The 23,620-nt window shown below is 51.3% G+C and overlaps 2 pseudogenes; one reads left to right on the forward strand and one right to left on the reverse strand.

Annotated features, from left to right (window-relative positions):
* Positions 1-10,040: 10,040 nt before the first annotated feature.
* LOC146859001 (autism susceptibility gene 2 protein homolog) lies at positions 10,041-13,434 on the reverse strand (annotated as a pseudogene).
* A 603-nt stretch (positions 13,435-14,037) lies between these two features.
* Positions 14,038-22,003, forward strand: LOC146859002 (autism susceptibility gene 2 protein homolog; annotated as a pseudogene).
* The last annotated feature ends 1,617 nt before the right edge of the window (positions 22,004-23,620 follow it).

A 23,620-nucleotide genomic window follows, 5' to 3' on the forward strand; every position in this document is an offset into this window, starting at 1 on the left:
GGTGATGGATTCTGTGTGCAGGTAAAACACAACACGTCAGGATGCCCAAAAGTCTAACCTGCAGTTAATGTAGAAATAGCTAGCAGCACAGCAAATAATTAGGAAACCGCTGCCATTTTAACCAACCAGAGCTCTCGCGATAAAGGCCAGTTGGAGCATGTATTGCTAGAATGCATAGCATTTTTTTTTACAGCTTTTAAACACTTTTCTCTCGGTTCAAATTTGTTGAGCATACGATGTGACAGAAACTTGCTACTTCAGCAAAACAATCTAATGAGCAAAGGCAGGATCTTCTCACCAAGAAAATGTGAGACGTCCTTGAAATTAAGAAAACATTACATGCACACCCTGCTGATTTCATTAATTTCCTAAAATCACGCCTCTGGTTGCCAACTTTGAAAGTGAGGATCCGGGAAGAAGGAAATGTGCAAATGTACTACTTTGTGAAAATGGCTTCTAGGCCTACAAGTCATCAAACATAGCAGTCATTTGAGGTTAACGGGCATTTCAGATTAATAAAAAAATGAAAGACACATTTGATTATAAAATATATCAGTGCATATTGTGATTTACAGGTGTAGGGGGACGTTAATGTTAAAGCAATAGGAATAAATTATTATGTTTTCATTGTCTGCTGCAAAGCTGTATTGGCAACAAGTTGGCACATTACACATTAAATAATCTGCCTCTGAGCTGCATGATGCCGGGATGTGCAGCCTAGCAAACCATACGACACCCAGGACCCTGCTTGACAACGGAGAAACCGCGGCCCTCATCCTCCTGGACCTGTCAGCCGCCTTCGACACGGTCTGCCACCGCACACTACGAACACGCCTCTATGACGCTGGAATCCAAGAGAGGCCCTGGACTGGTCCACCTCCTTCCTCTCGACAGAACACAGAGCGTCCGCCTCCCCCTCCTTCTGCTCCGAAGCCACCGAGATCATCTGCGGCGTACCCCAAGGCTCATCCCTCAGCCCAACGTTGTTCAACATCTACATGGCACCGCTCGCCCACGTCGCACGACGGCACGACCTCTACATTATCTCCTAAGCCGACGACACCCAGCTGATCCTCTCCCTCACCAAAGACCCCCACACCGCCAAAACCAACCTCCACGAAGGAATGAAGGCCGTTGCCGACTGGATGAGAAACAGCCGACTGAAGCTGAACCCGGACAAGACGGAGGTCCTCATCCTTGGTTCCACCCCCTCGGCCTGGGACGACTCCTGGTGGCCGACTGCACTAGGAGCACCCCCTTCACCCACCGACCACGCACGCAACCTAGGGGTCATCCTCGACTCCACCCTTTCCATGACGAAGCAGGTCAACGCAGTCTCCTCCTCCTGCTTCAACACCCTCTGCATGCTTCGCAGGATCTTCAAGTGGATCCCCACGGAAACAAGAAGGACGGTCACCCAGGCCCTTGTCAGCAGTAGACTGGACTACTGAAACGCATTCTACGCAGGAGCCCCAGCCAAACTCCTGAAACGGCTCCAACGCATTCCGAACGCCTCCGCAGGCCTGATCCTCGACATCCCTCGCCGCAGCCACATCACACCCCACTTGAGAGACCTGCACTGGCTCCCCATCAACAAGAGGATAACCTTCAAACTCCTCACCCACGCACACAAGGCACTCCACAACACCGGACCAGCGTACCTCAACAGCCGACTCAGCCTCTACACCCCCACCCGCCAGCTCCACTCCGCAGACCGAGCCCTCGCCACCGTCCCCCGCATCCGAAGAGTTACCGCCGGAAACAGATCATTCTCCCAGCTCGCCTCCAAGACATGGAACACCCTCCCCATCCGCCTGCGGCAGACCGAAGACCTTCTAAACTTCAGGAGACTTCTCAAGACCTGGCTCTTTCAAATAATAGCAGCTTCCCCCCCCTTCCCCAGTGCCTTGAGACCGTCACTGGTATGTGGCGCGCTTTATAAATGCTATCATTGATTGATTGATTGTGCTGTGTGAAGACCTTCGGAGTATAGTTTCCTAATTTCCAGCACTAGCAAAAAAGTCCGTATTCTTTATGCAGTCACACTGCAGAAAAAAAGGGAGTGCCATTCAGGTCCTTCGTTTGTTTGACTAATGGAGGTTAGAAAACTAGCAGGAGAGTGCCAAAGGAGCATGCAAAAGAGGGGCGATGATTTTGTCTGAGTGGTGGTGAGTTGTAATGCTCAATTTAAGTGAAATTATTTTGCACGCAGGCGCAGAGAGAGATAACGCGGAAATGAGAAAGAGTTTTGGTCCGACTAGTGGCACTGCCACTGAATCCAAGAGCACCGGATATAGGGGTTTGGATCAAGTATGGAGTTGCTGCCTGGATAGCTCATGTGACTGGTGAAGGAGTTCAAGCCAGCACCCTATATCTAGGTCACCAGTCTCTCATGTGCACCACAAATGGACTTTGCCTACCCTGTCTACTTATCTTACTTATACGTATAGGGGCACATGTCACTTAACCCATGCCTACGTGTGATTTGTCTTTCTGTGCTAAGCGTATCCATTTAATTACAACACCTGTGGGGGTCCATCAAGTGCTCACTGATACGGTTTGTTAAATTTGCTTAACTATCTACCAATTTCATACATGTTCCCATTATTTTCATGCAGAGAGACCCTCCAAACTCCCAGTAAAATTGTGTTTAAATCTTATCTCAAGATGATCAATGATCTTACCCAGTGTGAACTTAGGGGCCTCATTTGCCAATCATTTAAAAAATACATCCTTTAAGAAATAAGTCAAAAATCCTTATAAATTTGTATTTTCGTTCCTTCCAGTATTCACCAATTTCTTTAGTCCTACATGCTTTAAAACACATTATTCACTTTCACCAAGTTTCCTTGCTCAGATTTTCCACGATCTATATAAATTTGTCTTTAAATTTCATAAAATGTTGAGCACAGGTGCTGGTTATTGTGCTTTAAAACGTACCATTTGCCACAAACCTACTAAAAATGTCAGGGGGGACAATCACTACCCCAGGTAAAATGCTAGCCGAGTTTGACCACAGCTCTTGTTCTACTCTCTGTAAATTGCCCCACCACCTAATATTATTCTACAAGAATTAAAATATTTTAAAAGTACCAAAAAGCAATGTGCTCTTCAAAATCTACCTGTACTGTACCGGTTTTAAACAATATAACTCCAGGCCCTTTTTTTTTGGGTCGAGCCTAGGCAGCGCCTGCGCTGTCTCTTCGAGACATGCTGTATTCACTCTGTGGGCTTACAGCCCGCTCATTGCCTTTTTATTCATCCCTTCGATTGTCGTTCTGAAACACTTGCTTGCTAGTGGTTAATCCTTCCTCTTTTTCCCTGCTTTTTGTGTATGGTTTCCTCCCACAGGGCACAGCCCAATTACTGTTAACATTACGCTTCAGTGTTTAGTTTATGTGTTGATATAAGGGACTATTTTTTTTCTTTGATTCCTGTACATGTCACTGTCTGCCTGTCTTCAGTGGTTCAGCTTCAGCCCCCGTAACCTAATCTCCCTGTCCCATTTGAATACCATGATGAATTGTCAGACACTTCAGATGCTTTTTTCAAAATCACCTCTTACATTTTCTCTGACTTTGAAGTGCGAGGATTTCTTCTGAATCCCTCCCACTTTAATGCTTGTTGCTAAAGCGAGCCTCAGTCACTGTACTTTCAGCAGCCCAACCTTGCAGCACAGTTAAGGGCAAGTCTTGTGGAACTCCTGTTGCATTTTATCTGACACTTGTTTATATAATGTGAACTCAAGAGGCTCGAAGATGTTGGGGCGCTTTACATGAGTGCTAGTTACATTACAAAATTACAGATTAAAGTTTGGGGGCATTTTCATAGATCGCAAACTCACTCACCCAAAGGAATTGTAGGCGTGTTACAAAACTGCCAGTTACATGACAGGGTCAGGGTAATTGTTTGGTTTTTTAAATGCAAGGAGATTAAGTGATGCCGCCCCTGTTTATTTATTATTTCCCCATTACCAGACAAATTGGAGCAGCATTCGTCCCTCCCATGTTGCTGCATGCCCACCCGCTGCCTCTTCCTGTCATCCTCCTCCTCTCAGAGCTCTCATTTCAAAGCACATTCATGGCAGCTCCCCAGGGACTGTGAGGCATTTTGTATTATATAATATGAACTCTAGTGACCCGAAGTTGTTGGAGCGCTTGTCATGAGCGCTAGTTACATTACACAAGGTCAGATGCATTTTTATAGAGCGCAAACTCGACTGACCCGAAAGTATTTGAGTGCTTTACAAAAGCGCCACTTACTTTACACAAGGTCCGGGTAATATTTTTGTTTTTAGGAGCCTGGAGATTATGTGATGCCGACGCTGTCACAGTTTATTCATTATTTCCCCTCTGCTGACAAATGGGAGCATTTTGTTGTTTTGTTACGTCGAGTGCATCTTTACCCAGGGTGTTGGGAGAGGGGTGGGGCCAGGGGCTTGCTGGTGAATAGAAAACTCTGGAGAAAGGGTGCCTGGTGAATAAAGGTCTGTGGGAGGAGGGATGTGAGTTCTTCACAATTCGAAAGTATTTCACTGCTGTTCAATACTCTAGTGATGCAGTTGCACACAGAATATTATAGTGCTGTTGACTTGCATCGAGGCACTTATCGTTTTTGTCTGTGCATTAAAAAGCCTTGGAATGCATCCATAATTGTTTCCTGAACCAAGCATTTATTCCTGAATCACACTAAATGACCCATTGTGCAGTAATTGTATAGCTCTTCACTCCCTGGCAGCACAACACACAGGATAATGTCCTGCATGTCTAAACTAACACTGGGCGTAGTGGGCGTAGTGAGGCTACGTGGAGCATTACGGAGTGGGGGCAAATCTACGCCCACCCGCACACTCCTCGTAGCCCCACTACGTGCCGCCCGCCTCTCTCCCGCCCTCATTTTAAAATTACTTAGAACCTTACAAATAAAGAAAATTACTTACCTGAGCTGCCGCGTCCCGGGGCTCCATCTTCCTGCTTCCTGGCTAGCTTCTTCCTCACAAATGCGCATACACACATCCACTCATTCACCCATACAATCACTCATACATGCAGTCACTCATTAATACAGCCACTATCACATGCAGTAATACAGCCATAGACACTCACACAAATTGCCACTCATCCATTGAGTTACTCACACACCTAGTTAATCATGCTAAGAATCAATAACACTTCCATTTACTCACCTATACATTTATACACACACTACATCACTTATTCATACAGAAACAAACGCATACTTTCTCTCTTATAAAATCACTGATACAAGTACACACTCATCCATACAGCCATTTTCACAATCACTGACTCTCACGTATAGTCATTTATATACTCCAACTCTCACATACACTGCCTTTTACATATGTACCACTGAGACATCCATTCACTCACCAACACACCCATATACACACTCACCCACCCATACAGCTGTTTCCACATGCACTCTTTAACCCATACACCCAGTGAATCAACCACTCACACATGTATGCACAGAGGCACACACCTCACACACACACACACACACACACACACACACACACACACCACCCACCCATACAAATACTCTGGCAACCAATCAATAACCCATATAGACACACATGTAGCTACTGACCAACCCATGCTGCAGCTTACACAACAACAGAAAGAATGATACAGACATTCACACAGTTTAGTCACTAACCCATGCATTCAGGAAGACACATTTAATCACTGACTTATACAGTCAGTCACGCACCTCCTAAATCCTCCATCCATACACTTATACACCCACTCATTCTTCATCACACCTTGGCACATATAAAACATATTTAAACTTTATAGAAACACACAGTCACTGGATAATGTCATCAGTGATGTCATTTGAGATGTCATCAGTCATGTCACTGACCATGTCATGAATGATGTAATATGTGACATGATCAGCAGTGCATTGCGGGGGCGCGAGTTATAGTTAGCTGAACTAACTATATTGTTTGAATTTCCCTGGTTTTGTACGAGCAAAATGTCCAATTATAACATCTCTGAAACCTGTGGTTTTTTCAGTGAATTTCTAAGGTTTTTTAAATGCTAATTTCTAACTATAATGTCCCTGAAACCTATGTTTTTTTTAGTGAATTTCATAGGTTTTTTAAATGCTAATTTCTAACTATAACGTCCCTGAAACCTATGTTTTTTTCAGTGAATTTCTAAGGTATTTTAAATGTTAATTTCTAACTATAACGTTCCTGAAACCTATGGTTTCTTCAGTGACTTTTTAAGGTTTTTTAAACGCTAATTTCTAACTATGCCTGCAAAAAAGAAACGTGCAGGAAGAAGAAGAGATGTGTAGAAAGAACCAACAGAGGAGCAGAAAGTCCTGGACTGCCCCCCACGTTTTGCTGACGGGTACTGGTTGTAACTGACTCTGACTAACCAGGCCTAGAGCCAGTGCTATGCTAAAAGAGACTTAGACTAGAGTGAAAACACCTACATACACTAGGGAACACTATGCGTTGCATACCGCTGTGATTAGCATGACCTCCTCTGTATTTGTCATGAGTTATGCCTGGGTCATTGCATGAGTACATGAGTAGTGACTGGATGATTAGAGTACTGCAAGAAGAGTGCATGGTGATTTTATAAGTGCTTGGGTATTGGCGGAGTGTTTGGATTAGTACATGGTAGTGGCTGGGTGACTGGAGGAGTGCACAGGGAGAGACAGTGTGATTGTGGGACTGCATAGCTACTACCTAGGGAATTAAAGGAGCAAATCAGAAGTGAGTAAGTGGTTACAGGACTGTATGGGTAGTGCATAAGGATTGTAACTGCGATCAGTTAGTGCCTGGATCATTGCAGGAGTACATAGCTACTAACTGAAAGATTAGAATACTGCAAGGAGAGTGCCTGGTTGAATTTATAAGTGCTTGGGTATTGGCGGAGTGTTTGGATTAGTACATGTAAATGTAAATGTCTTGTAAAGCGCACTGCTGCCCTGAGGCGTCGTGGCGCTGTAGACCGCTGGGGAACCCGTCCTGGCTATCCCTGTGAGATGGTCCCTCTTGGGTATCTCCAAGGTGAAACCAGGCATCCCCAGCGAATGTGGGGGGCCGTTGTGGAGATGAGGTAAGCTAATGCCCAGAGTTGCCGAGTATGATCCCTGGTTAGAGTAGGCACCAAGGCGAGAATTATCGAGTCCGCTGGCCCTGGTCCACAACCCTGCCGCGTCGGGAATTGAACCCTGGTCCCGGGCCATCCTCTGCTTCCGGGTCTGCTGCCTCTAACCAGTGAGCCACACCACTCCACTGGCTGTGGTAGTGGTAGTGGCTGGGTAGTGGTAGTGGCTGGGTGACTGGAGAAGTGCACAGGAAGTGACAGGGTGATTGCTGGACTGCATGGGTACTACCAGGGGAATTGAAGGAGTGAATGACAAGTGTGTAGGTGGTTAGAGGACTGCATGGGTAGTACACAGGGATTGTAGCAGTGAATGTGTTAGTGCCTGGATCATTGCATGACTACATGGGTAGTGACTGAATGATTAGAGTACTGCGACAAGAGTGCATGGTGAATTTGAGTGGTGTAAAAAGGGGGCATGGCCTTGGACCACCTCTCTGCAGCGCAGCTTCCTGGCATTACTGGGGCTAGTTGGCCCCCAGGGACCCTCAGAATTCAAGGGGATATAATTCCCCAATTCACAACACACCAGGGGGCGCATTTGCACAGTGGTGCAGGGAGAGGGCGTGGCCTGATGTGACAAGTGTGAAACGCGCCCTGTGGTGCGTTTTAAGTTGGGGGATTAAGTACCCTTAAATCCTGAGGGTCCCTGGGGGCCAACTAGCTCACCAGCTACCTCCAGTAAGTGCCACAGAGCTGCATTGCAGAGTGGTGTAAAAAGGGGGCATGGCCTTGGATCACCATGTGAATTATGGCAGCACCCTTTTACACAGTGACAAGTTCTGTATGAAAGTACCTCACACCTGCTCCAAAAACAGACCTAAAACAAGCATTTGCAATGCAATTGGTCTCGCCTTTGGGACCTTATATGTATTTAGCTATGCAGCACATTTACCGTTGTGCTGAAACATCTACTATTCTTTAACATGGAGGGAAAATAAGCACCAAACTGCGTGACACGCCAGGTATGGGAACACATGGAGAGAAATATTGCCTTTCAGCAGGCAAAAAGGATGTGCACAGCCTCAGGCGGTAGCGGAAGGAACCGGGGGTAAGAGAAGGCCAGGAGAGAATTTTTGCATACGGCGTGTGCTTGCATCTCCTGTGAACTGGCAGTGCTTTGACTGTGTATACAGGGTTCGTCAGTGTACAGCAGAATTCTGTACCCCTGTGTACAGGGGGAGGCTCTGAGTGCACACGCTCCGAGAGTCCGTATCTATGTGCACTGTAAGAGCCGCTTTGTACAAGTTTGATTTGAGTACCTCTGTTCACAGTGAGTGAATGCACCCAGTATGTGCCTGCATTTGTTTGTATGCACACCAAGGGTCTGTATTGCGTGTGTGCCCGTGGCTCTTATTTCTGCACCTATGTCTGCGTGCAGTGAGTGACTGCATCTTAAAGTACAGTGAATATCTGTGTATTTTTTGGGAACAACCTGCACCTCCGTGTACTTTGAACAGGGCTTGTACCTCTGGGTTCATGTGTGTCCTCTTCGTTGTGTAAAATGATCGCCCTGTAAAGCCCACCTCTACTTCCATTTTCTCGAGTACCTCGAACGATTGTGTACATATGTTGCACTCCCCCTGTGTACCATGAGCGCCCTGCACCTCTGAGAAATGGAATGGCTGGCACCTCTGTGTTGGGGTGAGCATTGAGGGTGATGTGAATCAGTGTCAGTCAGTCATTGTCAGTCAGTCAGTGTCAGTCAGTGTCAGTCAGTGCTGATGGAGCTTTAATGACTTGTCCAGCTGAAGGCGCCCCCCCTCCATTCCACAGACACACTGGCTGGACTGAGATGGATGTCCATCCCCGGTTGAGGCAATGTCCAGCCCCCACCGCCTCCATGGGGGAGGGGGGAATACCATCCATGAGTGTGGGGGAGGAGGGCAGCAGGCCAGCCCTGGGTCAGCTTTGCTGCCTTCCACTCCTCCATGCCAGTAACATCTCATCAGATGCAATGTTGTGCTGCACAATGTAGCGCCTAGAAGCAATATTGTGCTACGTTGTGAAACCTTAATTGAACGCCCGCCTCTAACCGCACGTCAACAAAGCATGGTCTTGCCAGGACTCATGAAGTTGTTTCAATGCACAGTGTGGCACAAGGATGCGATGGAATTTTAAGTGCCTTGTTTAATGAATTAGTCGATGATTGTGGAAACGTACATGTGTTTCCACAATCATCGATTAATTCATTAAACTCCTGCTGCCCTTCCAGCCTCTATTACAGCACCGCACCTTCTCTGAACAAGCTCTCGGCTTTGGCAAAGGCAGCCGCTTGTTTATAATTGCATCGTGCTTTCACTTTAAGTGAAGGCCGATGTAAAAATAAACACGCGACTGCCTTTGCCATAGGCGAATGGTAACAAAATAGTACATGGTAGTGGCTGGGTGACTGGAGGAGTGCACGGGGAGTGACAGGGTGATTGCTGAACTGCATGGGTACTACCAGGGGAATTAAAAGAGCGAATGAGAAGTGTGGAGGTGGTTAGAGGACTGCATGGGTAGTACACCGGGATTGTAGCAGTGCATGTGTTAGTGTCTGGATCATTGCATGACTACATGGGTAGTGACTGGATGATTAGAGTACTGCGAGGAGAGTGCATGGTGAATTTATAAGTACTTGGGTTTTGGCGCAGTGATTGCATAAGCACATAGGATTGGCTGGGTGATTGGAGGACTTCATAGTTAGTACCAGGGAGATTACTGGACTGCATAGGTAGTCCTCAAGGGATTGCAGCAGTGCATGTGTTAGTGCCTGGGTAATTACATGAGTGTGTAGCGGCTAATTAGGAGACACTGTCTTCTGCCGCCTGTAAGAGATCCAATCCTGCTGTGCGTGGATAAAAGGAGACAGGGTGGCAACAAAGAGGGATTGACATGCCTTCGGTGCAATCATTGCACTGCCTTTGGCATAATTCGTGACCGGGCATGCTCAATCTCATCACACAAGTGCAAGCGCTCCCACTCCCTCTCATCAGCTTGCCGCAGTCGCTCCTTCTCGCGGCGTGCTTCCAAGAGGTACTCATGGTTAGAGTCATGGTGCTTCCGGTCTCGGTACTCCTGCTCGTGGTCTTAAAATCCAGCCGCTGTGGCCAGAAACCCGTGCATGGCGTCAGCAGCACGGAGCTGAAAGTCCATCCAGCGCTGAAGGTCCAGATTCCGGTAAGCATCTCGCAGCTGATCCCACATGAAGCCCGGATGTGGCAGTCGGTCCTGTGCCTGCAAGGGGTTCATGCTGAAGAGAGGGTTCATCATCCTGGAGCAGTCTAGGGCATTCATAGCATTCATCTGGTGGACGTTGCTCATTGCCAAGGGCATGACAGCCGCCATGGACTGAAGCAACTGCAGTCCATGCATGGAGGAAGGCGGCGGATGCTCCGCTGTTCTGGGATGATGGGAAGGCTCCGACCACAAGAACATCAGACTCCTCCTTCACCTTGACATCGTTTTTGACCTTCAGGAGCTCGTTGGGAAGATCGGGCTTTCTCTCTAAGTCTTTGTTCATTAAGTTGCTAAGCTTAAGGCTCTCGCTGAGGACAATCTTGCTGTAGGGAGAGACAGACTGAATGACGGGCTTGGTGTTGTCCTCCACTAGTCTCTTCTCAAGAATTTGTGGCTCCTTGACTGGGGAGCAACTCTCCTTAATTTTCTGTTCTGTTGGGGTGGGTGCCTGTAACTGCTCAAGGTGGTCCCTCCCCGGCTCCTTGAGTCTCTTCCGCTCCACCATACTGCTTAGCCGCAGGGAATCGTTGGATTTTTGGCAATTGCTCCAGATAAGGTTGCTGATTAGATGACTCACAGGAGCAGACGCAGGTGAAGACCGGTTTGAATGATGACGACTTCTATCCATCAGATCCCTATCTTTGTCACATTCATCTTTACTCATGAAGAGATCCCGTTTCTCTGGCTCTCTGTCCCGATCTCTGTCGTGATTGGTCGCGGACGAGCAGCGTTCAGACTCAGTTGGCTTGTGCCACTGTGGCGTTGTAGGGAAAGAAGACGGGGTTTGGTGGAGCCGGTTCCAGGGCTTCTGCGGGTTGGTGAAATTCTGAAGGGTCAGCCCTTCCTTGTGAGTAAACAGGCTGTTGTGAGCTGCCAGGTGGCTGGTGGGAAGGAAGCCACTTTGGTGCGATGAGGTTTCGGAGGGGGATGCGGTGGGATGAGAAGACCCAGTGCTGGAGAACAAGGGCCGGGCCAGGTTGTGTGTATAGGTGAACCCCGGGAAGACTTCGGAGCCGGGCGCCCAGCTGAACAGGTCCAGTTTACCACAGATGACCAGCTAATGGGGGTCCATCTGATTTTCTTCAGTTTCTGCTGGCGGTGGTAAATCTGCCAGGCTATTTGGACGTGCACCGCACACCACTTCCCTGATTTTCTAACAGATGACCGGTATGGATCCATTACCCCGGGTGTCTTCTGCAGGAGGCTGTGGTGAACGACGCCCGCCCGTCCTGCCACGTCGATGGGGTTTGAGGTCTTGGGTTGAAAGGCTCCCTGAAGTGACCCAAAGGCGCCAGAATGGAGCAGCATGGGGGGGGGGGTTATTGTTGGAGGGTACGACGGGAAAAAGTTGGAATGTCGGTAGAAAGAGCTGACCAACTTGGGGGTGAACTTGTCGAACTGGCACTCCCTGTTTCGACAGGTCATGCTGTTGTGGTTCTCTACGTGAGGACTCATGGGTGGAGGTTAGAGCGATGCTTGAGACAAAGTGCCAATAAGGATCCCAGAATGAGGCTGGCAATACATGATTGGTTGGTTGAATGATATCAACAGACTGGTATCTGAGTAACCAGGACCAGCTGGGTGACTTGGAATCACAAGGCTGTTGGTGGGCAACGCTGGTAAGGGTGGTAATGAGGGAGGGGTGGCAAACATAACCGAATGATGCTGGTTCTGCATCCTGAGGGCAAAGTGTGAGGTAGCCAGGTTCGAGATGGAGAGGGGGTAAGGCTGGGCCAGAGGAGGGGTGCTGGGAGATCTGGGGCGAGGGGGTCAACTGCTTGGACAGGCCAATGCTGGCAGCGCTGCTGGCGCTGCTGCTGCGACTGATGTTCTGGAGTCCGTTATGTGGAAGCTGTTGGTGATGGTGAGGTTGGTAGCTGAGGTGGGATGTGGGTGGGCAGCTGAAGTCTGAGTTCTGGAAGCAGCAGTTGAGTCTGTGATTGTGACTGGGGTCGGATTGGGTCCGGGACTGAGGGCGAGACTGAGGCCGGGAAAGTGGCCGGGGCTGAGGCTGCGGGGTTATTCGGGCGGGGGAGCCGGGGCAGGGGTGGACGACTCCCTCACCAGCAGGCTAGCACTGGAGGTGGGGGCTGAGGAAGTGGAAGCCACAATGTCAGTCCCGACGGGCTGGGGGCTGTGCACCGGCAGCACAAAGCACACCTCTGTGCTGGGCTCCTGGCTATGCTCTAGGCCCGACATCTTCGGGAAGAGCGCAGCCTTCGCTTCTGGCTTTTCATTGATGAGCATCCTGTTTGCTGGTGCTGGAGACGAGAGCTTCTCGGAAGCGACATCGGAGCCCTTCTCAAGTTCAGCACTTAGTCCAAAAGCCCCCCGTTCGTAAGTAAGAAATCGACGGTAGAGGGTGTTACGTTGGGCGCTAGGCCCTCATGCTGGGCAAAGGACTGCCACAGACACAGGCTGGTATGGTGCAGTAACTGGGCCCCGGGCACGTGCGTCCGGCCCCTTTTATTACCAGGGTCACCTGACCGGTGACGCCTGTGGTGGGTGGGTGTACAGTGTCTTACATCAGCGGTGAAACACTAGAATGCATCTAGCTGGATGCAACATCCCTCCCAAACTTTAATGAAAAACCAAACAAAAGTCCAACCTGTAATAAAAACACAGAAGTAACACACAAACACCAAGTGAGTCTATACGGGCCGTCAGCCAGTCAGCGCTGGAGCCTCAGACCGCCCGGTCGGGATGCCTTCAGTCGCTTTGGTGGTGTTCTTTAGACCGGCCTGGCCTCGCGGTGTCGAAGTCTATACCTACAAGTTCAGTGTTGATGCATCTGGAGCTGTGGTGAGATCCACTTTGGTGTCAGAGACGATCTCTGTGGGTGAGGCCTTCCTGTGGGGATTACGTGCTCGGTGACCTCCTTACTCCTGACTGCTGATCGACGCTCGACTTGCCTCCCTCGCCTGGACTCCTCTGCCACTGGAGCCTTTTGGGTGGTTTTGCTCACTGGCTGTCATGGGACCGTGTGGACCGTGCGGGGCTTCGTGGGAGCCGCGCGAAGGCGTCGCTGAGGAACTGCCAGCGGACTTACAGCCAAGTCGCTCATGTAGCCTCCGAGGGTGGTGTCGTTGTCTGGGCATCCTCGCAGTCTGGACTAGGGTTCTGCACCTTCCTCTGGTGATCTTGCGGGTGACCAGTCTTCAGCCGTGACCTTCGTGTTTCCTTCACCTGACGTGGAGCTGCGACCGACACATCTCTCCTACTCGGACTCCCTTCGCGCGGGAGCTCCGTTGAGGCCCTTGTCCCCTGGAGTGCCACGTGACCGCGTGGGCTGTGCGGGCCGTTGCGTAGGCCACACTTAGGGGTCGCTGCAGAACTCCCAACAGGGCCACGACCAGGTCTTGTGTAGTCCACAAGGGCGGTTCTTCCAATGGCCGGGTGTGCTCGACTTCGGCAGGCTGTAGGTTGACTGGGGTGCACAGACTGGTCCTGGGTGATTTGCCTCGTTGCGCTCTGGGTGTTCGGGGCGTGTGTGGATTCACACGGGTGGTGCGATGCTCCTTGTTGATGATGCACCTGGGAGGTGGTAACAGGATGCTAGTTTTCTTCAGTGGGCAGACAGGCTGTGATTTTCCGTCGGGGTGACCTTAGGGAGTGAGAAGGACTTGATGGACTTTGTGGCACCTCTCCGTTGACTTCAGGCAGGTGCATGGCGAGGTGTGGTGCTATCGATACCAAGCAGTCGGTGACAGGTGAGAGGACGGTCGAACTGTGAAGCGTGGGGCCAGGACGCAGATTGCGCTTGCTAGCGGCTTACGGTAGGTCCTCCCGCGGAGCTGTCTCCAGTGACTTTTCTGCACCCCGGTGGCTGGCTTGTGTGGATGAACACCTTTCTGCGTGCTGATGCGAGTCCTTGGTCCTGTCGCTCTTCTCTGTTCCATCGCGCACCCCTGTGTTGGTCGTCTGCCCTGCGGCGTCATGCCACTGTTCTTTCCTCCTTTGCGGAATGGCATTGTGCCGTGCTCTTCTCCTTCTTCTGACCAGGCTCTTCTTTGGATGTGGCGTCCTGCCACCTGTCACATGTTGCTCCACATGGACATTGCACCGGTCGCGTCTCTCTTGTGACGATCTTCCTTTTCTGTTGCGGCCTATTGCAGGCCTGTCCTGTTGGTAGGACTTGCGTGTACCTCATGGGGACTTCCCAAGGCACCGACCCCTCCTCAGGGATTTTGCAGGATCCCTCTTCTCTTCCCTCAAGAAGTTTCGTGCTTGCGCCGTCTCGGCGGCTGCTCCTTCTGGGTTTCCAGTGTGCTTGTCCGGACTGTTCACTCTGTGTGAAAGGCTCCTTGCTAGCTGTGCGCTGTGACGTCGAGCAGTGCGAGGGAGGACACTGTGTTTCCTTCGGCCCACTGCCGGGCTTCACTGGGGCGGTGGAGGTGTAGGGGATCTCCCCACAGCCGTGCTTCTTCCTTGTGACCGTCTGGCGGGTGAGCTTCTTTGTTCATTGCGACCATCGGCCGGTCGGCTTCTTCCTCCTTGCGACCATCGACCGGTCGGCTTCTTCCTTGTTGCGACCATCTTGCTGGTCGGCTTCTGGTGGTCGTGCGACCCTTTCTTTTCTTCTCTCGCAGTGTCAGTGCTTCAGTGCGCTTCTGACTGCGCCCTTTGGTTACTTCCGTGGACGCACTTGCGGCGCACTTCCTTCTGATCCTCTTGAGACTTGCTGTCTGGACGAGTCCCTTCCAACCTTGCCACCCACGGCTGGTGCCCTCTGGTGTCTTCCCTCCTGCAGCGACTACCCCTGGCCAGTAGGCGCCACCGCACTCCACGCAACCTTGGCAGCATGTTCTTTCCTTGAGGATTCCTTGTGTGCGCACTTGTCGGCATTTGCCACTCCGGTGTGGGCTGTCGTGCATCACCCCACTCTGCTTTACTGTGTTGCAGCTTTTCCCTGCACTGCTGCGCTCTTGCGCTGTGCTGTGCTTCCTTACGCCATCTACCCGTGGAGTTGCCTTTCTCCTTGCAGTCCCTGCGTGTCCGGGCAGTTTCCTAAAACGAACCACCTGGAGAAAACCTCTTACTTCGCACTGCTCATAGGTTGCAGCAGTCTTTTCTTCTGAATGAGAGCTACTGTTGCAGTACTGCAGAATGGCCACTAGATGGCAGTGTGTCCTCCTTTCCAGCGTGATTCGGCTGTTTTGAAAAAGTCTCAAGGCCTCGCGCTGTCTTCGCTCCGTGGGACGTCTTCACCCGGCTGTTGCACCTTCTTGGGACTCCCCCCCAGGGCACAGGCACTCTCAGCCAGGTAGGCGCTATACACTCTTTCTTCACTCCTTATGCAGTTTGTGGAAGTATTGTCTGTGCCCATACGATCGGTGCTGTTTGCTGCTCCGTGACAGGCAGGACCGCTCTTCTATCGGCCAGAGCAGCGTTACCCACGCTGCCGGCCTCACGCTGTGTCCTTTGCGCCCGCGGCTGCTCCTGCCGCTTTCTTTCACGCTCGTGTCCCTTGGCTGCACGCTTGTTAATGGGCCCTGCAGCCCTGTCGCGCTTCTGCCCTTTTGATCAATATCCGCATGGGCTGCGGTTCACACCCTCAGTGCTCCGATCGGCCTCAACAGCTTGCACGCTGTGGGCCTTACTGCTCTTTTGCTCACGCAGTCTCTATGCCTCCACGGTGCTGGTGGGGGCTGGCTTCAGTTTCTGCTGGCCGCTCCGATCATCCGCGGGCCCGTGATCTGTCTCTTCCTTCTCCTCCACCCCACCGCCGCTGGCTCACTCCTCACGCTGCGTGGGGTGGGGGAGGTTAGCGCTGTACCCGGGGCTCCTTACTTCTTTGGGGGCATTAGTCTCAGTCTATTTCTCCCTGCGGGGACGGGGGAGTGGTCAGCTACTCCACTCTCCGTCCTCCCGCACCAGGCTGTCTTCTCGCCCTGATGTCCCGCAGCCCTGGCTCATCTTCACCCGATGTCTGATCCGGCATTCCGTCCCTGGCGGCAGTACTACGGCGGCGGCTGGCATCGGCTCAGTCCGGCCTCGCTTGCTTTGTGCCTCGACTCTCACAGGCTTACTTTGCGCCGGAGGGCACACCACCGATCCTGCAGCGCGGGGTGGGCTCCGCTTGGCCCTCTAACTCCCCCAGGGCTCTTCCACACAGGGGGCTGAGTGCGGCGGGCACATGAGGTGTGGGGTGGGCTCCCGGTCACCTTGCTTTCATCATGTAGGTCCGGGGCTCTCTACATGCCCCGCGGGCCGGTAGGCGGGTGGCGCGCCTCCTCGCAGGGGGGGGGGGTACCTTTCTCACACGGCAGCTCTCTCCCCTTTTCCACTTCAGCTGGGCTGCTGCACGCACAGCCAGCTCTCCCTTCACCACCTTCCAACAGGCGGCTGCACACGCAGGATTAGCCCGCTCGTCGCCAATGTTACGTTGGGCGCTAGGCCCTCATGCTGGGCAAAGGACTGACACAGACACAGGCTGGTATGGTGCAGTAACTGGGCCCCGGGCACGTGCGTCCGACCCCTTTTATTACCAGGGTCACCTGACCGGTGACGCCTGTGGTCTAGCTGGATGCAACAGAGGGGGCACGAAATCCAAGGAAACTACCAAAAGCCCACAAATGTGCAAAAGAAACAACAAAAACACAAAGTGGAGACGATAATCCACTGAGGAGGAACTGCAGAAAAGGAATCAAGCGATCAACCACGAATCCCAGTGCGGTGTTAATCCAGAGGGGTGGGGATCCCCGAGGGAGGAAGGGGTGCTGACCCCCCAGGGGAGGAACAAAGGAAGGAAGAGGGGTGTTGCAAGGGTGAAGGGTCTCCCCTTTCATCCAATTCCAGGCTTGGCTGCACAAAGCTGCTTCCCTTCCCCGTCGCTTTCCCTGCAGGAACCTTTTCATATATTTTTAATTCTTCTTCTTTGCCGCAGATCCTTCGACAATCGAGGTTTTTTTATCCACCAGGGACCCCAAAGTTTCCGTTCTGTACTCCGGTTTGAGGAGGGGGGGGGGGGTCATCTTTGTCAACCTCTCCTTCACCCTGCATTTCTCGCAGCTCCTGCTCGGCGACTGTTACAGACAATCCACCCAGAGCTTCACGAGCAGAGACGAAAAATAGATGGGAATAGCAGGTTCCCTGGTGCCCGAAGAGATCAGCGATCACAGGCGCATGCTGCGCTGTAGGGTGGGCCGGGAGTGCAAGGTCGGGCGAGGGGTCCACGGCGGGGCGCAGAAGGCGGACTCCCATGCCCTGGTGCACAGAGAGGCGTCCTGGGGCTCGGCTGCGGCTGCACTGACGGGAGGCGCAGGAGGCGTCTCCCGCATGTTATTAACATAGCCCCGGGGAGGTGGCGGTCCCCGGAGCTGCGAGCTCCCGCAATTATAAATTGGGCTCCCGTGCTTTTTTTTTATAATTTCGGTGGGATTCGCGACTCCAGCGAATAGATATATATATATATATATATATATAGTTAGGACCTAGTTTCCATAGGAAAAGAGTTTTTTGTTTTCCCAATAACTGGTTGACGAAGCTTCGAGAAATGTTCAAAACTAGGGATCAGCTCCGGTCAGCTCCTGTCTTGAAAGTTTCAGGGTGATCGCCAAGTGGGGGCCGAGGAAAAAAGGGGGGTCCCAAAACGCCTTTTCCCCATGTTATTTTCCATTGGAAACTTTAGCCAAAGCTACAGCCTGAACTGCTGAACGGAATTACACCAAATTTGGCAAAAAGGTAGCTCTTGGTTCAGAAAGAGTCCTTTTTGTTAAATGGTGTAAATCCGTTCAGTAGTTGCTGAAAGATTCCAAAAATAAAAGTTTGGATATCTAATTTCCATAGGAAACTTTAGCCAAAGCTATAGCCCGAACTGCGGAACGGAATTACCCCAAATTTGGCAAAAAGGTAGTGCTTGGTTCAGAAAGCGGCCTTTTTTTGAAATGGTGGAAATCCGTTCAGTAGTTACTTATAAATTTAAAAAAGAAAGGTGTTGATATCTATGGCCGCGGTGGGTTTGCGAACCCTCCCGACCAGGAGCTTCATTCTAATTGGCTGACAACACTTCAAACCAGGAAGTGTTGGCAGCCATCTTGTGACTCAGTGGAACCGAGGCACAAGAAAACAGTAGACAAAACATTAAAAAAGAAGAAAAGGGGGCAGGGTAGAAACACACAAGGACCCCCAGGGGCAAAAAAAGCATTTTTTTAAATAATGTCAGCGGAATTCGAAACTGGGGTCGCGAATCCCGCCGAAATTATTTTTAAAAAATGAAGCACGGGCTCCGACGCTTCATTTAAATGAGGCCCCCGGGTGGGCCAGGTCCCGGGGGCTTTGCCCAATTTATAGTTTATAACTGCGGGAGCCCGTGGGGGCCACCGGGGACCGCCACCTCCACGGGGCTATGTTAATAATATGCGGGAGGCACCTCCTGCGACTCCCGTCAGTCCAGCTGCAGCCGAGCCCCAGAACGCCTCTCTGTGCACCGGGGCATGGGAGCCCGCCGCCTGCGCCCTGCCATGGACCCCTCGCCTGAGCTTGCGCTCCCGGCACACCCCACAGCGCAGCCTGTACCTGTGATCACTGATCTCTTCGGGCACCTTGGAACCTCCTATTCCCGTCTATTTTTTCGTCCCTGCTCGTGAAGTTCTGGACGGATTGTTTTGAGCAGTCGCTGAGCAGGAGCTGCGAAAAACACAGCGTGATGGAGAGGTAGACAAAGAAGACCCCCGCTCCTTGAACCGGAGTACAGAAGGGAAACTGTGAGGCCCCTGGTGGATAAAAAACAGAGATTGTCGAAGGATCTGCTGCAAAGAAGAAGAATTAAAAATGTATGAAAAGGTTCCTGCAGGGAAAGCGACAGGGAAGGGAAGCAGCTTTCTGCAGCCCAGCCTGGAAACGGATGAAAGGGGAAACCCTTCACCCTTGCAACACCCCCCTTCCTTTTTTTGTTCCGCCCCTGGGGGGGTCAGCACCCCTTCCTCCCTTGGGGATCCCCACCCCTCTGGATTAACACCGCACTGGGATTCGTGGTTGATAGCTTGATTCATTTTCTGCAGTTCCTCCTCGGTGGATTATCATCACCAGTTTGTGTTTTTGTTGGTTTTATTTGCATATTTTTGAGCTTTTAGTCGTTTTCTTGGATTTCGCGCCCCCTCTACTGTTGATTTCTTAGTTACTAACAGGGGTCTCTTGGACTAAGTGCAGAACTTTTGAAGGGCTTCGATGTCGCTTCCGAGAAGCTCTCGTCTCCAGCACCAGCAAACGCGGTGCTCATCAATGAAAAGGCAGAAGTGAAGGCTGCGTTCTCCCCGAAGGTGTCGGGCCTAGAGCGCAACCAGGAACTCAGCAGGGAGGTGTGCTTTGGGGTGCCGACGCACAGCCCCCAGCCCATCACGACCGCCATTGTGACTCTGCTTGCTCAGCCCCCACCTCCAGTGCTAGCCCGCTGGTGAGGGAGTCGTCCGCTCCCTCCCCATCTCCCCCGCCCCGATTAACCCCGCAGCCTTAGCCCCGGCCACTTTCCCGGCCTCACTCTTGCCCTCAGTCCCGGCACCAATCCCGACCCCAGTCACAAACACAGACTCAACTGCTGCTTCCAGAACTCAGACTTCAGCTGCCCACCCACATCCCATCCCACCTCACCTCAGCGACCAACCTCCCCAACAGCTTCCACATAACGGACTCCAGAACATCAGTCGCAGCAACAGCGCCAGCAGCGCCACCAGCATCGGCCTGCCCAAGCACTTGACCTCCTTGCCCCAGATCTCCCAGCACCAACTCTCTGGCCCAGCCTTACCCCTCTCTATCCCGAACCTGGCTACCTTGCACTTTGTCCTCAAGACGCAGAACCAGCACCATCCGGCTATGTTTGCCACCCCTCCCTCGTTATCACCCCCACCAGCGTTGCCCACCAACAGCCATGTGATTCCAAGTCATCCAGCCGGCCCTGGTTACTCAGATACCAGTCTGTTGATATCATTCAACCAACCAATCATGTATTGCCAGCCTCATTCTGGGATCCTTATTGGCACTTTGTCTCAAGCATCGCTCTTACCTCCGCCCATAAGTCCTCACGTAGAGAACCACAGCAGCATGACCTGCCAAAATAGGGAGTGCCAGTTCGACAAGTACACCCCCAAGTTGGACAGCTCTTTCTACCGTCATTCCAACTTTTTCCCGTCGTACCCTCCAACGATGCCCCTTATGCTACCCCATTCAGGCCCCTTCGCAGCACTTCAGGGGAGCCTTTCAACCCAAGACCTCAAACACCATCGATGTGGCAGGACGGGTGGGCGCCATTCACTACAGCCTCCTGCAGAAGACACCCGGGGTAACTGATACATACCGGTCATCTGTTAGAAAACCGGGGAAGTGGTGTGCGGTGCACGTCCAAATAGCCTGGCAGATTTACTACCACCAGCAGAAAAGGAAGCAAATGCAGATGGACCCCCATAAGCTTGACATCTGTGGTAAACTGGACCTGTTCAGCAGGCCGCCCGCCCCCGGAGTCTTCCTTGGGTTCACCTATATACACGACCTGGCCAGGCCCTTGTTCTCCAGCACTGGTTCTTCTCATCCCACTGCATACCCCTACGGACCCTCGTCGCACCAAAGTGGCTTCCTTCCCACCAGCCACATGGCAGCTCACAACAGCCTGTTTACTCACAACGAAGGGCCGACCCTTAAGAGCTTCACCAACCCGCAGGAGCCGGAGAGGGACCACCTTGAGCGGTTACGGGCACCCACCCCAACAGAACAGAAAATTAAGGAGAGTCGCTCCCCAGTTAAGCTCAGCAACTTAATGAACAAACACTTAGAGAGAAAGCCCGATCTTCCCAACGAGCTCCTGAAGATCAAAAATGATGTCAAGGTGAAGGAGGAACGCAAGGAGGAGTCTGATGTTCTTGTGGTCAGAACCTTCCCATCATCCCAGAACAGCGGAGCATCCACCGCCTTCCTTGATGGATGGACTGCAGTTGCTTCAGTCCATGGCGGCTGCCATGCCCTTGTCAATGAGCAAAATCCACCAGATGAATGCTAAGAATGCCCTAGACCGCTCCAGGATGATGAACCCTCTCTTCAGCATGAACCCCTTGCAGGCACGGGACTGACTGCCACATCCGGGCTTCACGTGGGACCCCATGAGGGATCACCTGCGAGATGCTTACCGGAATCTGGACCTTCAGAACCGGATGGACTTTCAGCTCCGTGCTGCAGACGCCATGCACAGGTTCCCGGCCATAGAGGCTGGTTTTTACGACCACGAGCGGGTCTACCGAGATCGGGAACCCCATGACTTTAACCATGAGCACCTCTTGGAGGCACGCCATGAGCAGAAGCGACTGTGGGAAGCTGATGAGAGGAAGCGGGAGCGCTTGCACTTGCGTGATGAGATTGAGCGTGCCCGGTTCCACCATGGAGAGCCATTTGGCCCTCCTCCCCTCCTTCATGTCCCACCTGAGTGCAATGCATTACCTAAGACTGAGCCCCTCCTCCGCCATGCACAATGGGATTTTGAACAGGACCCCTCCCCAACAGCCGCTCTTGGTGCCCCACCCCCTTGGTACCCACCAGCAGCACTAGGCCCACCTACCCCACTCACAAACTCTGAATCCAGAAAAAAAACGGAAAAACAATATGTTTGTTTTACTGTAGATAGACTTTTTTTGCAAAAAGGCACTGCATAATTTTTTTCCAAACATTCATTTTTTAGGACGCAAGCACAGTACTTTACCCTAAGTGGAAGGATGGGGAAAGTGTCAAACTTTAGACAACAAGACAATTGCTTACATGAGGAATCTAACCAAAATATTTTATTTATTTTTATGACAAAAGGCATCTGTTCTTCCAAAGTTCCCTGTGGCCTTTTTTTAGTTCTGTTTTTGGGGCAGGTTTGAGGTACTTTCATACAGAACTTGTCACTGTGTAAAAGGGTGCTGCCATAATTCACATGGTGATCCAAGGCCACGCCCCCTTTTACACCACTCTGTAACGCAACTCTGTGGCGCTTACTGGAGGTAGCTGGTGGGCTAGTTGGCCCCCAGGGACCCTCAGGATTCAAGAGGACTTAATCCTCCAACTTAAAATGCGCCACAGGGCACGTTCGCACACTTGTCACATCAGGCCACACCCTCTCCCTGCACCACTGTGCAAACGCGCCCCCTGGTGCGTTGTAAATTGGGGGATTAAATCCACTTGAATCCTGGGGGTCCTTGGGGGCAAACTAGCCCACCAGGTATCGCCAGTAAGTGCCAGGGAGCTGCGTTGCAGAGAGGTGGTCCAAGGCCACGCCCCCTTTTTACACCACTCAAATTCACCATGCACGCTCTTCACAGTACTCTATTCATTCAGTCACTACCCGTGTAGTCATGCAATGATCCAGGCACTAAGACATTCCCTGCTACAATCCCTGTATACTACCCATGCAGTCCTCTAACCACCTACACACTTGTCATTTGCTCCTTCAATTCCACTGGTAGTACCGAGGCAGTCCAGTAATCACCCTGTCACTTCCTGTGCACTTCTCCAGTCACCCAACCACTACCATGTACTAATCCAAACACTCCGCCAATACCCAAGCACTTATAAATTCACTACGCACTCTCCTTGCAGTACTCTAATCATCCACTCAGTACCCATGTACTCATGCAATGACCCAGTCACTAACACATGCACTGCTGCAATCCCTTGAGGACTACCTATGCAGTCCAGTAATCTCCCTGGTACTAACTATACAGTCCTCCAATCACCCAGCCAAACCTATGTACTTATCCAATCACTGCGCCAAAACCCAAGTACTTATAAATTCATCATGCACTCGCCTCGCAGTTCTCTAATCATCCAGTCACTACCCATGTAGTCATGCAATGATCTAGGCACTAACACATGCACTGCTACAATCCCTGTGTACTACCTATGTAGTCTTCCAACCACCTACACACTTCTCATTTGCTCTTTCAATTCCCCAGGTAGTAGCTATGCAGTCCCGCAATCACATTGTCACTCCCTGTGCACTCTTCCAGTCACCCAGCCACTACCGTGTACTAATCCAAACACTCCGCCAATACCCAAGCACTTATAAAATCACCATGCACTCTTCTTGCAGTTCTCTAATCATCCAGCCACTACTCATGTACTCATGCAATGACCCAGGCATTAACTCATGGCAAATACAGAGGAGGTCATGCTAATTACAGGGGTACCCCAGTGCATAGTGTTCCCTAGTATATGTAGGTGTTTTCACTGTATTCTAAGTGTCTTTTAGCATAGCACTGGCTCTAGGCCTGGTTAGTCAGAGTAAGTTA

Source organism: Triturus cristatus, chromosome 3_2, assembly GCF_964204655.1.
Source record: "Triturus cristatus chromosome 3_2, aTriCri1.1, whole genome shotgun sequence".
NCBI classification, from domain to species: Eukaryota; Metazoa; Chordata; class Amphibia; order Caudata; family Salamandridae; genus Triturus; species Triturus cristatus.